Source organism: Lepisosteus oculatus, chromosome 3 (assembly GCF_040954835.1).
Source record: "Lepisosteus oculatus isolate fLepOcu1 chromosome 3, fLepOcu1.hap2, whole genome shotgun sequence".
Classification (NCBI taxonomy): Eukaryota; Metazoa; Chordata; class Actinopteri; order Semionotiformes; family Lepisosteidae; genus Lepisosteus; species Lepisosteus oculatus.
The window spans coordinates 30957176-30973341 of NC_090698.1; positions in this window are offsets into that span (position 1 = coordinate 30957176).

Below are 16166 nucleotides of genomic sequence, written 5' to 3' on the forward strand. Positions count from 1 at the left end.
TGTGTGGATTTTTTCTTTTTATTTGAACTGACCCAGGGATCAGGACTAATAACTGAAATCAGAAAAGCAAGGTTAATAAGCAGTGATTGGACATTGAAAATTAATATAAGCTTTGAAAGAATAAAATATCTGAACCATAAAAAGTACCATTGTATAATGAAAGAAACTCCATCTGGCGGGCCTTTTGGGGCTTTTACTTTAGTAGTTCAAACTAAGCAAGAAAATAGCTTTTCTCAAACAATGCATAAGATTGCAGCTGAAACATTATGACGTATTACATTTCTAAAGTATCCTAGCTTAAGATATGAGAGATATGAGAGATCATGTAAAATACAGCACTCATTTTGGAAATTAGATCGGTCCATTCTGGAAAAAGCTTACATGATTAGTATTATTAGTAGTAATTTATAATATTGTTACAGGTTGTGGGAGGTGACATTGGAGGTGTCTGAGACTCAAGATAAAGTGTGTAATACCCGGCAGTATACACATTTCCAGCTTCAAAGGGGATGTTTGCTGAGATGTAGGGGTTCCAGCACATACGATCAAACCAATTAAAGTTTACCTTGGTTTATCATAGTTAATTAAGAAGTGGATAAATGATTAAGTGTCAATGTCAATCAACAGACCAGAAACATGCCATATGACTTCAAGTCATTAGAAAAAAGAAGGGGAAAAGAAGAGCAGACCATGAGAGAAAAAGAAAAAGAGGAGAGAGAACTTGAAGCTTGTGCCAAGCGAGAGCCCCTAACTTCATGATCATCTGAACAAAACTTATTTGATCCTTACTACAGAAAGCTTGCTATTCTGTTTTTTTTTTTAAAGAAAAGTCATGAGTCATGATTATTTCAGTTAAAGATGGTCTTTCCTGCTGGGGGGTGCATTTTTAGAATATGCAGAAAGGCTCCCATTTATTTTGTGGCATTCAGGTTTGCAGAGAGAGATTTAACTGCAGGTTGTATTGCATTTACTTCAAAATGCAGTTTATCTCTTATTTTGGCCTCTGTAGGCATTATTTAAGAATTGAATACTTGGATGTAATGTGAGGTTTTGTGGGTGATTAGGATGTAAGTCCTCAGGGAAACCTTATCTGTAAATACATAGTGTAACTTGGGTGTTGTATGTTTATGTTGTAAGTATTGTAGTGTCACTATCATAATATATATTTGTTTAGCCAAGTGTGCATGAATCATTACTCTTTTCACTCTTTGTGACAGAGAAGCAGGTCTCTAAGTATACCAACCGCTTATTGACAAAACCAATCAGTCAATTCCTAATTTTCTTCTTTTTCATAACCACCTATTTGTAACAATATACAGTATTAAGACAGTTTTAATTTGAGATATACATTCAATTTGATGGTACACCAGTCCTTCATGGAGTGCACATATAATCTCACAAAGACATTTTAGAGGTGGCAATTAACATAGGATGTTTTTCGATTGTGAGAGCAAACAGGAGGTGGAAAAACGAACTTCCAATGTCACATTCAATTTGCCTCTCAGATAAAATAAAGCCAAATTATGAAAAACTGTAAATGACTGAATTACGCTGAATACTTCACAGTAAGTTCAATCATTTCTTAGTATGGTATACTCCAAAGAAAGGCTTACCGTTGTAGGGAAAACCGGTTCAGGGACGCCAAATATGTAATCATAGTGGCTCTCTGAAGGCACCAGTTTTGTAGGGTTTGGGCATTTACTGAGACAACTATTAATTGTAGCAGTAAATCACAAAGTTGATTCTTTTGATGGCTTTAGAATCCAACCATGCGACATAACTCAACCAACGCGCACACACAGGTACTAATACACGAGGATACATTTATTAATACATAGAATATGCATGTAAATCTAACCGATCTTATCGTGAGGGTTATCAGAATACAAAAGATATATATTCGGTCAGTTACAAAGAGTTACACATCAAAAGGACATACGTTCAGTATATCATTCATTAAGACCGTTTCGTAAAGTGAACTTGGTTACAACTTCTACAAACAAGTACATAACTCTTAGGAATTAAATTGATATCAACTGGTTGGGATAACAATTGAATTCTCGAGCTGTAATGCATTGAAGTTGAATACTCATCCAATCTTTGGGGATTCAGATCTCCAGCGGGCACAAAGAAACAGTTGCAGGCTGTTGCTGTCCAATCCGCGCTCTCTGGCTCCGTGCCAGGCTGTGCTGTGCGGCTTGCGATGGTGCGCTGCTGATGCTCATTGTTGGCTTTAACTAGCAAAGTTTGTGCACAGGAGAAAAGATGACTGTGGGTCCCAGCAAGTCAGGAAGAGGACCAGTTCGTTCCTGATGAAGAGCTAGTTCTGAATAGTGATTCAGCTGTCCACAGTTCTGACCTGTTCACGAGGCCTGCTGCTGGTTACTCTCTGGCAACCTCCACTCTAGACTCTTAGAACAAAGGAAAGTTCTGGCACTCGGACACACTGGCCGTTCCGTGGTTGTCCGGGCTGAGTCTCAGGATGGTCAGGAGGCGCGCTGCGAGAATGTCCTGCCCTTGGGAGCCTTCTGCTCCTGGACCGTCCTGCCCTTTAGAATCTTACAGAATCTTGTTGAATCTCTGTGTTGCCTGTTTTTACCTGGAGGAACTTCAGCTCATTGATTGGCTGAAAGTTCCATGGGCATCAGAGTCCCACGTGGGTTACTCGGCCCTACCAGTCCCTGATTGGTTGAGCAGGGTGAGATATGAGTCACTTAGTCCTGACACTTAGTAATGCAGTCCAGATGTCCAACTGGCACTCCCTAGACAGATAGGCGCCAATGGATGACCATTGATCATGATAGCCAGGCTTAGCTAAGTGCATCCCCCTTTGGGAGCTGTCCTTATCAAAAGAAAACATCTTGCATGAATAGTTTCTCTGTGGCTGCACCACAGAGATGAACAGAGAAATGGGGCCTCATTTGGGAAGCTCAGAAACACTTAATTCTGCCTTATTAATAAGCCTCGCCGCTACACCGTTATCCTTCTGATATTTAATTCTGTGATTTACTGCCATTAAGATGAATTAGCATATTTCTAGGAGGCTGGTAAAGGACACACAATACCAGACAACACAGTGCCTTGAATACCAAAGATTTTAAAAGATTTTAATTTTAAAGATGTTTAAACTTTGAAATCCATATACAGTTCTTTCTGAACAATATATCATTGCTTGTTGCACACACATTTGAGAACAGGGTTATACAATAGGCATTGATAAATAAAAAGCCTTTTCATATAATCTTTGTGATGTTTTTTACCACCACAAAATGTTTGCATTGAATTAAAAAAAATTCTAATACCATCCAAAGTCCTTATCATTAATTTTTCAGCAGATGCTGCAACAGTATTCCTGTCAGATTCTTGCTTGTGTCCTTGCTTTAGCATGCAACAGCAAGGTAACAAAGAAATTATTTTACTTACACACATCAACAAAGTGTCTTGAACTCAGATTTGAGCAGCCTTATCAGCTTTTCACATAAAGACTATGAATTAAATGGAACAAATGGGGAAACAGTAGTAAATCCTAAGGGATGAAACTGCTGACGGAATCCTAAGGGATGAAACTGAGATAAAGCAACTGTTTATGTGCTGCATAGTTAGCTTCAGGCACAACTGAAGGACTTACCATGACATGTTGTTGTGATATCCATAAACATAGTCAAAGCACATACTGTACTTGGTAACAAACCTGCACTGATCTGTTTCAGTAATATAACACATTTTGAGGAAGTTGAGATTGATTGAATGTGATTAACTATACTTTAATACTCAATAATAATTGTAATCTATGTACAATCTATGTTGGTAAATTCAGTTTTGCAAGGAAATGTACTGCGTATGTACAAGTAAAATTGTTTAATGTTTCAAGATATTATATTTATAGCAAGGCAATTCTGGAATCAATCAATTTGAAACTTGCACTGGTACTTCACATTCCTCCATTTTTAGTCTCCAGCGTAGTTTGAAGGAAGTGGATGTATTAATTTGGCTTCTAGGCAAATAGTTTGGTTTGTTAACAAATGTTTTGAAGGATATAAAAAGAGGACACACACATTTGAACTTTAGAAATAATCTTTTCAATTCATAGCACACATATCACCATAATTACATCAGTTAAATGTGTTCTTCATGGAGGTGAAAGTGAATATCATGTTATATGAATTTAACATTCTTTCTGGAAAATGTTTGATTCTGTGGTTTTATTCCCAGTATTTTAGTAATTAATGAACATATTTCTCTATATTTTTAGTGACATGCCTCTTTTATTACTTTTAAAAGAATCACATAGATGTCACAATAAAATACTCAATTGCATGGTCCAAAATATGAAGAAAAATTAGGCATATGTTCCTAATTATATGGGAAATATAAATATAAACCATGCAAAGAGTTTCACATTTTGCCACTTTTAAACTTGAAGTTATGTCACCCTGAAGTACCAATTTATATTTGTTAAAATGTTCAAAGCAAATAAAAAAGCAATTTGTAAATAGATAATTAATATGAAAAAAATGAAAAGTCATGATTACATAAATATTCAAAAACCGTGTTGTGGCAAATATAAATTCTAAATTTAGTGAGGTAGTCAAAATTGCCTTAATTAATCTGTGAGCAATAATAGTGAATCTCATTATTTCAAAGCAAATACACCTGTTTAATCTAAGATTCTTTGAGTAAAAACTCAACCATGAAAACAAAGGAGCTTTTAAAGCAAGTCAGAGATAAACTAATGGAAAAGTACAGACTTGAAAAATGATGCAAAAAATAAGTCTTAGAATGTCTCTGAGCGCACCCTACTCAATTATTAACTTTCTTTTTATTTGCAATGGGTGTGTAAATGTTTATGATTATTGGAATATTTATGATTGTAAGAATTTACTGATTGAAGATGCAAAATAAAACAGTTATGAACTTCTTGTCAAACCCTATTCTACATCAATAGATCAATAACACTTAAAAAGGTTTTCACAATAGGCTTTTTATTCTAACTCAGGATGCTCTGCTTTCTCTCTGAAGTGTTGACATAATAAGAGTTATTTTCACCTATGCTAAACTGTTCTGAATTAGAGATAATACTATTAAAACATTTAATTCTCTGTCTTCTAATAAGTGATTAATGAAATTGTCATGATCATCATCCCTTCTCTTAAGAGCGCTCTGACCCTTTCGTATTTTAGTTTATTATGTGCACCTGGCCCCTGTTTAGTCTGTCAATATTTAAGCCTTGTGCTCTTGCTATACCTGGCTCAGTATTGGAAGATGGACACCCGGAAACCCACATACCAGCCGGTCCAGGAGAGACCCGATGGCATAGGCTTCCTCACGGCACCCTGACCACCTGATTCTGGGACTCAGAGAACCTGGCCTAGTTTCCATTTTTTACTCCTTTTTTCTGTTCCGGATCCCGTTCCAGATTTTAACTTTATCTGTCTCGAATGGATCCCCCGGTTCCTGGACTCTGGACTGCGACGCGGATTCCTCCTTTGGACTGTCTGGATTTGTTTGCCTTTGCAATGACCCCTGAGCACCCAATCACCGCCGTCACGCCCCCCTGATCCTCTATGTCTTTTCTCTGTTGTCCTTTTCCACTTACTTCCGGATTATACCGTCTTCATAGGGTCCTGAACTATGCTTCACAGGAGCCTGGACCGGCTCCCTTCACAGAAAAAGTTATTCACTTTGTATGGCTCCATTCTTTTCTTTTTAAAAAATGGAAGTGTATAACAAAATCTGATTGCAAAGAATAATTTGAAAATTATCTTAAGAGCAACATGTTTCAGACTGGAAACATATTTACAAACATGACAAACTGCTGGAAAAAAGTTTAAATTTAAATATCTATCAATAACATCTTGATTGATGTGTATTATATACTCTTTCTCTTTGCAAGGAAAAAAATGTTACAGTTAATTACCTTTGTTGTTTCCTTTTATTCTGTTTTTCGATCCGTGCTTATCATCGAGATGGCTACATTATATTGAACTTGTTATCTTTTTTACACAGACATATACACCATTTTCTGATTTACATTTTGAAATTACCTATATAAAAAAATATAAACCATCTTGTGGCTCTTCTAATTTCACCTGTATGAGAGTAGTATTCCAAATATCTAAATGAATATTGAGTCATGTTTTTAGTTTCTGGTGATAAGAATCAAATCATAATCAAAAAGATTTTTCACACTCACTACAAGGGGGAAAATGCACATAATCCTTTTATTTTAGGCATTGTTATTAAGATAAAAAAGAGCTACACAGGTTATATATATATATAATATGTTCTCCATTCATACAATAACAAATAAACATGCTCATTCTAGATGATTATCAAGTTTGAGTCACATCACAACATATTTTTGATAGTGTGTAATTTCTTGTGATATGTAAGTTATGTTGTGGAAAATCTTGCATAAGTATTAAGCAATTATTAAGAACAAAATACAAGAAACTGAAGGTAGTACATCAGGAGGAAATTATAATGGATTAACAAAAATGTCTTTCAAAGGGTAAGCTTTTCAACTGATTCCTAATTTTGTGCCAACAAAAATAATTAAATATTTTTCATAGGTTGCCTCTTCTAGTTCAAGGTTTCCTATTTTGTCCTCTTTCACAATAGAAGGTATGATTGTAAGGGATGTAGAGCCTTTCACTAGAGAACTACATGTTAAATGACCACAGCTGTAGAGGTATGGGAGAGCTGTAGAGATATGGTGATCTGACAGGCACAAGTTGCAGGCTATTTTATAATCCAACTGTATATTTCCATCAGTAGAGAAACAGCTAGGGAGTCAATCTGAATTTGGCTCAGAGCACAGAAGAGTGCTCAGATTGGTAGCTATTGTGTCATGTAGCTTTTGTGTGTAATCCACCAGGCACAGAGGCAAAGCAGAAGAACTGGCTGAGCAGAGGAAGCGAGGTGCTAGTGTTTGTGTCCACCTTGCAGGCTGAAGTACGGCAGTGAGGATGGCTAGGCTGTAGCTGTAGCATCCATTGGCACCTATCTGTCTAGGGAGTGCCAGATGGACATCTGGACTGCATTCCTAAGTGTCAGGAGTAAGTGACTCATATCTCACCTTGATCAACCAATCAGGGATTGGTAGGGCCGAGTAACCCACGTGGGACTCTGATGCCCATGGAACTTTCAGCCAATCAACGAGCTGAAGTTCCTCCAGGTAAAAACAGGCAACACAGAGACCCTGGGAGATTCAGTGAGATTCAGTGAGGATTCAGGACAATTCTGTGGACTTTTCTAAGGGGAATTCAAAAGAGAATTCCAGGGCAGGACGGCCCAGGAGCAGAAGGCTCCCAAGGGCAGGACATTCTCGCAGAGCGCCTCCTGACCATCCTGAGACTCAGCCCGGACAACCACGGAATGGCCAGTGTGTCCGAGTGCCAGAACTTTCCTTTGTTCTAAGAGTCTAGAGCGGAGGTTGCCAGAGAGTAACCAGAGGATCCACCCGAGGTTAGCACCAGCAACAGGCCTCGTCAACAGGTCAGAACTGTAGACAGCTGAATCACTATTCAGAACTAGCTCATCATCAGGAACGAACCGGTCCTCTTCCTGACTTGCTGGGACCCACAGTCATCTTTTCTCCTGTGCACAAACTTTGCTAGTTAAAGCCAACAGTGAGCATCAGCAGCGCACCGTTGCAAGCCACACATCACAGCCTGGCACCGAGCCAGAGAGCGCGGATTGGACAGCAACAAGCCTGCAACTGTTTCTTTGTGCCCGCAGGAAGATCTGAATCCCCAAAGATTGGATGAGTATTCAACTTCAATGCATTACAGCTCAAGAATTCAATTGTTATCCCAACCAGTTGATATCAATTTAATTCCTAAGAGTTATGTACTTGTTTTGAGTATCTAATGTAGAAGTTGAAACCAAGTTCATTTACGAAACGGTCTTAATGAATGATATACTGAACGTATGTCCTCTTGATATATTTAACTCTTTGTAACTGACTGAATATATACCTTTTGTATTCTGGTAACCCTCTCGATAAGATCTGTTAGGTTTACATGCATATTCTATGTATTAATAAATGTATCCTCGTGTAATAGTACCTGTGTGTGTGCGTTGTTTGAGTTATGTCGCATGGTTGGATTCTAAAGCCATCAAAATAATCAACTTTGTGATTTACTGCTACAATTAATAGTTGTCTCAGTAAATGCCCAAACCCTACAGAACTGGTGCCTTCAGAAATCCACTACATTTACATTTTGGCTAACGTTACATATTTGGCGTCCCTGAACGGCTATGAATGATTACAGTGTCAAGACAGAGAGGCCTGGGAACAAAAAGTAAAGACAGTGGGTTATGAATCTTAAAATTTACTAAAGTAATCTGATTGAGAAATTTCAATTTGTGAAAGAGTGCTGTGGTGCTTACTGAATCTTTGCACCCTCAGTAATCTAAACACCACACCACTGTGGGTGTAAAACAGGGTTAAAAATTTATGTTTTAAACGTTTTCAGGTTTGTATTTGTTTGAACTATTTATACAATGGCAAATATAATTGTGTTTATTGCCTAATATTATTAGTCATACATGTGTATTGTACCAGTGACAATTGCTGGGTGTACAATATTATGACAAAGTTTCAGTATTTGTGTTTTCACAATGAAAAAAAAACATCTCTTGTGTTGATGTTCATGGTTTTATAACAAATAAAATACACATTTTTATTTATTCATGGCAAAATGATTTGTAAGTCACATTTGTAAACTATATGCTATTCACAACAGTGTCCTGGTGCCACAAGGGAAAAAAAAACATACAAAGGATTTTTTTTATCTTCTAATTACAACTTCATAAACTCCTACAGTATGTAGGACTTTTAAGCAATTAATTGCTTAATTTAATTGATTACAGGCGAAATTAATCCCAAGGGACATGTTTAAAAATGAAACAATACGAATAAAAAACTAAACAAAAACTCAGACAGAATTACTAAGAGACACACTAAAAAAACTTTAAACCAAAAACATGTTGTTGCAATTATTGCAGTGTTGTTGTGGCAAAAGTGTGGTTTCCTTAAAGAAAAAAGATTTATATTGTGCAGACTAAATAATGACAATAATTTATAATGAGTAAAGAAAAACACAAAAGTTCTCTTATCTAAGAGTCCCTTTCTGTCAATGTGCTTCCGTCACTGTTCTGTAAATTATTGTTGCTAGGATTTCCCTTTCAATTCTTGTCTACCAAAACAGATACACAAGAGGCAAGTTCTATATCCCTTGATAAACAGTAAATCCAAATACATAGTCCTATAAATCCTGTTCGTAAATTTAAAATGACTTTAAAACAGGCTGAATCCCTCTCTGCTCAAACTCCGTGCATTATTTTCTCTGGTGAATTCAAACTCCTTTTTGTAGCATGCTCCTTTTTAACGATTTAAATAGTCACTCTAATAAATTCTGGTTAAGAAAGTCCCAAATAAGACTAATTATTGACACAGAGCACTGTTATTTACAAATGATGAATATTCTAGTAAATCAAAAATATTTTCAAAGGTAATTTATTCATAACAATATGGAATCGCGTATCTAGACAAATTAATAACAATATTTAAGGATTTAATTAGATTTATATAGCTGGTAGTACTACTGTATTCCAGTTTCTTTGTAAACATCTGCGTCAACTTATTTGATTAATTTGCTCAGGATTATGTTGGAAACATTTAAACCTATTTCAGTATTCTCTCCAAGTGACAGTTTGGTATAGTGGATTAAGCTCCTCCCTCTCACTGGAAGAGCAGTGTTTAAATCCCATTCAAGGCATGTGTTTTTCTTGCAACAAAAATAAAGTAGTGAATACTATGTACAATATATTGACATTTTATTTTTATGTATGACAACATCTTCAATAAATAAATTGACAATATGTATGAGCACATGGAAGTAAAAAACTGTTCTACCAGTTTTATTCAATTCAAATACAAAAAACTGCATCCCAATGGGCCAGTTCAAGACAAGCTTTTACAACAAGTCTTAAAATGAAAGACTATACAGGTGCAGCCATTCAAAGTGCGTGTCACAAACACGTACCACAGGCATTTGGCAACGTCAAAACGAGTCATCATGTGTCATAACTCATCAGACTGCAGTACGTGATTGGTTGGCCAAAATGACCAACTGGGGCACTTGTTGTGCGTTGGTCGGTCGTGGAAAGATTTAAATGTCTTTACTGTGAACGTTTTAGTATTGAATATTTATATGGAATTTTACCACTGAAGGGAAATTTTAGTAGATGAGGATAAAAAGAATAGGAGCATAACGCGTGTGAAGGCCATAAATGATATTAATTTTGGAACATAAACGTACAGTATTATGTAAAGTGTATATGGCTGGTCTCGGTACTTTAAAGAAAAAATACACACCAGTATTCCATTTCTCCCTAAACATTTTAAGCATCAAAGTCTTTAACTAACATGTGAAATAACATGTGTACACAGTACTCTGTGAGAAAAGTGGTAGTTTTAAGCTTTTCTGTGAATACGCTTGATACCGGAGTAAACAAGCATACGTTTAGAATTTGATTAATAGGGAATATAATATGGAATCGCGTATCTAAAGAAATTAATAACGATATAATTATATGCATGTACTGCAGCACAAACAGTAGTATACACTGTACACATACTGTACAATGTCTATTGATACTGTATGTGTAGGGCTGTTTCACCTCTCATCATGTAACCGTGTGAGTGGCATGATGGTCTAAGTGCCTGACTTCTAAGCAAGAGGTCAGCTGTTCAAATCCAGCTAGCGCCATGAATTTTCTTTTAAGAAACATTTCTTTGAAAAAATAAAATAGCAACATTATAGACAATAAATGGACTTTTTTATATTTCTAAATATCACAACATTTTCGAATCTAAGTCATTTTTTAATAACAACGAATAGTCACTGTCTTTCTCTCTGACACCATGTATCGTGTGGGGATCCCTTTAGATCTCCCTTCAAATTTAAAAGGTTATTAATATTATATCTTCGGGGTCATATCTTCCCAGTTTAGCTGATCTTTTGCTGCCTATGCATGCTTGCACAGCTCCCTGGGTAAACTATCATACTTGACTGAGAAAGCTTTAGAGAACTTAACATTTTTACTATCAACAAATTGTAAATACGACGTTTACATTGGCGTTATTAATTTTTTACTTGAGTGTATGGAGGAGTGTCAGCTGTCAATGAGATCAGACCCCCCCCCCCTTAGGCTGTGCAAACGATTTTTAATTTTTTTATAAAGAAATGGAGGCTGTATGCGTTACAGTATAAACATTTACTGTCAAACTTTAAATCAACAATTGATTTAAAGACGATCTGTCAAAGTGCAATGAAATACAATATTGTTGTTGTTATTGTTGTTTTTATCCTGTAAAGCGCTTTGAGTAGCCACCTTTAAAGGCGCTATATAAAGGTACTGATTCTTATGGAATGTGTTTTCTTTCTTCTTTTTTTTAGCATGGAATAAACCTATTACTTTATATTTATGGAAGCCCAGTTCCACCAGGGATTAAAAAAAAAACACACACTCTATTGTTTCAAGCAGCACGTCTCTTCCCGTTAAAAAGAGGAAACACTTTACACTTTAACCCTTCAGTTCACAGCAAAATTTCACCAGAGCCACTCACTAATAGTTTATGCTAACACCTAACTTTCTTAACACACAGCAGTTCCCCCAGGTTCCAGTTAGTGCGTGATTACGCATCAATGAAAAACCAGCGGTTTAAAAAAAGAGAATTAGCTCACTGATAGTTTTATGTGGAGACTGTATATTTTCACAAGTTGTGGTCTTCAAAGTGCATTTGGTTTGAAGGCTTTCTGTGTTTCCCTTCCAAAGATATGGACAGAAGAATATTTGAGCGTGGTAAAAAAAATGGCTTAAAAAAGACATACTTGTAGTGAAGCCTGTGAAAACAGTCACAATGTGACACAAAGCAAGTGTTTTCGTAACTCTAGGAGGTTTCGTGAAAAAGCTACAGGCGTGCCAATTGTAATCGTTTTTATTTTTAAATACATTTTAGCAAAGTCATCTATAAAAAAAAGTTGCATTTAATACCACTGGACAGCCGGCTGGCTGTGCCGAAAAATAGATAGAAACCGGTTTAACAGCTCTTAAGCAAACTTGTGTTTTTGTTAACACAAGTTTATCAGTGAAAAGCCCCGAGCATTCTCAGAGCCCTTGTTAGTCTGGGGGCGTGGAAATTCTGACTACAATTGATTTAAAGACGATCTGTCAAAGTTTAGTGAAATACAATATTGTTGTTGTTATTGTTGTTTTTATCCCGTAAAGCCCTTTGTGAAGCCACCTTTAAAGGCGCTATATACAATAAAGTTCATTATTATTACTATTGTTAATTTGCTGGACAGAGAGGCAAACATTATTACGCAGAATACAAAGCTAGCAATTTATGTTGCATTGTGCATTGTGCTGCTGTAATACAGTTTAAAATAATTAAAAGTCTAAACCGTATCAACTTGAATTCTTATCTCCATCAATGTAACTATCAAGTGGTATTGAATAATTGAATAAGTATAGATTACACTTTTCTGAAATGTATTTTAAAAACTCCCATCTTCTTTAAAACACAATAGGCCAGGAAATGTGCTTGGCGCATTAGTAGGTTAAAGCCATTCCACTGAGGAGCGGGCGCGAAAAATATTTATGAAGAAGGTGGAAGGTTGTGTACTTTTGTCCAACTGAGCAATCTTGCTTTTATAAAATATATCTACTTTTTAATCAGTTTAATGTGTAACATGCTGTAATACAAAGTGTAAAATTATTAAACAGTATACAATGTAAATTCTGTAATTGGCAAAAGATTGTCCCTCAGCATTGACCAGGATTCAAAGCCTGGCAGTTTCTGGTGACAGGAGACATTAAACTTTCCAATCTCCACCTGGTATTTCACTCTATTTAAAAAAAGCATGTGTTAATATGCAGCACTTTTTGGTATGTGCACTGCGATTTACCGCAGGATCCCTTGTGCTTTTCGAATATCTACACCTTGTATGTGCTGGATGGCTGCATCTGTAGCTAAAGAAGGTTGTTTAATTTCTTAGAATAGCCAAAGATGGAAAGGTTTTGTGAGCAAACATTTTAAAGACTCCTCTGTGCTTAATAATGATGTATCATTATCCTATACACATACTGTAGATCTGCATATCTACTTCATTGCTCACTTGCTGTAATTTAATTAATCAGATCAGTTTCCTTCTGGACTAATTTGTATTCCATTTATTACGAGACTCAGATTTTAGTAGTTTTTAAACTTGTTATTAATTACTTACTTCTGATTTTAACTTTGGAAATCTGGAATAAGACTGTCAAAACTATAAAGGCAGCAGTCGCCCTGTTCTATGCACCATGACATCATGTATTTGACATCTGCCAGGCAGCAACTGACATAATGACAGTGGCTTGAGGGAAAATGTTTAATGACTTTTTCAAGCTAAATCTTAGTTGTACAAGCATTGTGAGAAAATAATATTATTTAATGTTATTTCTATGCATTATTTTACAACAAATAAAAAAAAACAATTAATGAAATTAATAACTTTAACCAAACTAACCTACTGTAATACGTAACTGAGTATTGTTTCTTACAGTATATATGTATTGTTTCCATCATCAAAAGTTATTTTTGTTAACAGAATACTTGCACATATTAGTTGATTAATATGCCAGGATTCTAGGACATAGCAATTATAATAAGATCTTAGTGATTTCTGGAAAGATACAAGGACAAAGCTGACTTTATACCAGCAGATTGACTGACAGAATTTAATTTGATTTTTTTTTAATTGTAGTATTTGATATGTAATCTCAAAACTTTTCTCTGTTAATATCTAGTTGGCATTGCATGTTATTGCATTGTTTTTAAATGTCACAGCTGAAATATTAATTTTGTTCTTTGTTCAGTTACTATGGTCAAAGTGAATTTCCATATTTAAAAAAAACTGCTCATAGCTTTTCAGAGATATTTTTAAAAATTCTTCTGCAGGTACAGATGCAGCCATTCAAAATGCGCGGGCGATACCGCATTATTTTGAGGTACGCTGTACGCAGTCTACCGCAAGCTACCGGTAAATACCGCGAGTTACCGTAAATTATCCTATAATAAGCTGTGTGTTCTGAGCCTGGATCTCTACATTTCTGTATGAACCAGCTTAGAGGGCTAAAGACAGCTTGTGTTTAAATTGAGTGTAAGGCAATTTATGCTTCTAAAGTCATGGTCAGCATTTATTATTGTACTGTGCTGTAAACTTGTTCTGTGCCTAGTCACATTATTTTATAGCGTTTTTATAGCATTATTAAATCCGGTGGCGCTGTGTGTTAGTTTCCTGACTCCCATGTCACATGGTCTGTGATTGAATCCCATGGAACTATGACTTTATTTTTTAACAAACATTTCTTTGAATAAATGAAACGTTTCCCTTGATCAGAGATTAAATAAAACCTCACTCACACCAAACAAATTTATATTTCTAAATATCACAACATGATCGAATTTAAGTCTTTTTAATAACAATGAATAGTCACCTATGCGTTACAAAATAAACATTTATATTGATTTGAATCGCGTTTTGAACCAGCTACCAGTTAACACTGTACTTCCTACTTTGAAAATACCTGTGAAACCGGTTTAATTCGTCACAGCCAGCACTCCGGCAGAGAGGGTGTTGTACTCATAAAGTAGAAGCAGGCGAGATTTCCAGCGAAAGACACCTCACCCCCCCCTCATATTATTCAAATTGTATTACAGCATTGTAATTACACATTGTAATTGTATTACACATTGTACACATGCTTAAAAGAGAAGAGAGAAAACGCAAGCCTTCTTCAGATGTGAGGGTCTTCTGCTCAGAATGAAACGCTAAAATGTAATGTAGGCTCTGAATGGGTTCAATTATTTGGGCTTGATTAAGGTTGCTGCCTTTCATCTAAAACCCTACTTGAATCCTTCTAAACTAAAAATCAGTGTTAGTGAGTTATAAATAAAGAGGTATCCAGGTAACAGTGAAACGGGCAGACAGTCTGGGGAGATCGCCCGTTTTCCATGTAAATAGTTCCCTGGTTCCGCACCCCTTGGTGTTTCTCTAGCTCTCTCTCTGGTCACCTGATCATTAGCTCGAAAGATTTGAGTGCTTTGTATATATTCTAATGGTAGTGGGGGCAGGGTGTGTGGGAACAGGTTTGGTTGAAATTGCATTGGAGATCTATGTTCTTCACACCTGAAACATTTTCTCTGAAAGCATTTTCTTCACAGTTTAGCTGATCTTGTTACAACATGTTACAGTTTACTATTATTAACCATATTAATTTTAAGTGCTTAATGCTATTTTGCTTAGATATTTAGACCCTTAAATTTATATCATTATTAATAATAATGATTATAATGGTAATAATGATAATCGGCCAGTGAAAGCTCTGTTGTCCTTCACATCAATGCCTGAAACATTTTACTGAACCCAGGATTTTACAGAGAGGGAGGAGGCGCTGAGCTCAGCAGTACAGAACGAACATTCTGCTGCCTGGAGCGCTTATGGCAGCAAATCACCACTTAGACTACTTTTTGATATCATCCTTAGTCGAACCAGAAATGTGTTGTTCTGTCTAATGACATTACAAGTGGAAAGATTACAGATTTTAATCGTCTTTAATTTTGTTACATTATACATTTTAGAAACATTTCATCCATACAAACACCACAAAACTATTTTCGATTTTATTTCTGAATAGTATGTTACACTTAGTTCACTGTTTTAAATACATCTAATTAAGAAAGTTAGGTGTTAGCATAAACTATTAGCAATCAATAATATTAAATTTAGCACTGTAATAAGCTGTTGCACTTTCCCCCGTATCTTGTAAAAATATATTTTCATTGTTCAAATATACATTAAGTCTGACTATCATATAATAAGTTAAATACAAAACTAAAGAAAAAATAGGGTTAAATATAATTCAAAATATTTTGCTAACAATGTTAACTGTTTATGAATAATAAAATATATTAACTAAGGAGTAGGATGGCACAGTTGTTAGTATGTTTTTTGTTTTGTTTCTTTTTCATAAATACAACAGTAGTACCTGATGTCTCAGTGGCTTTCAAAATTAAATTATGCTTACAAACCTGTGAACTAGAAAGATAACTA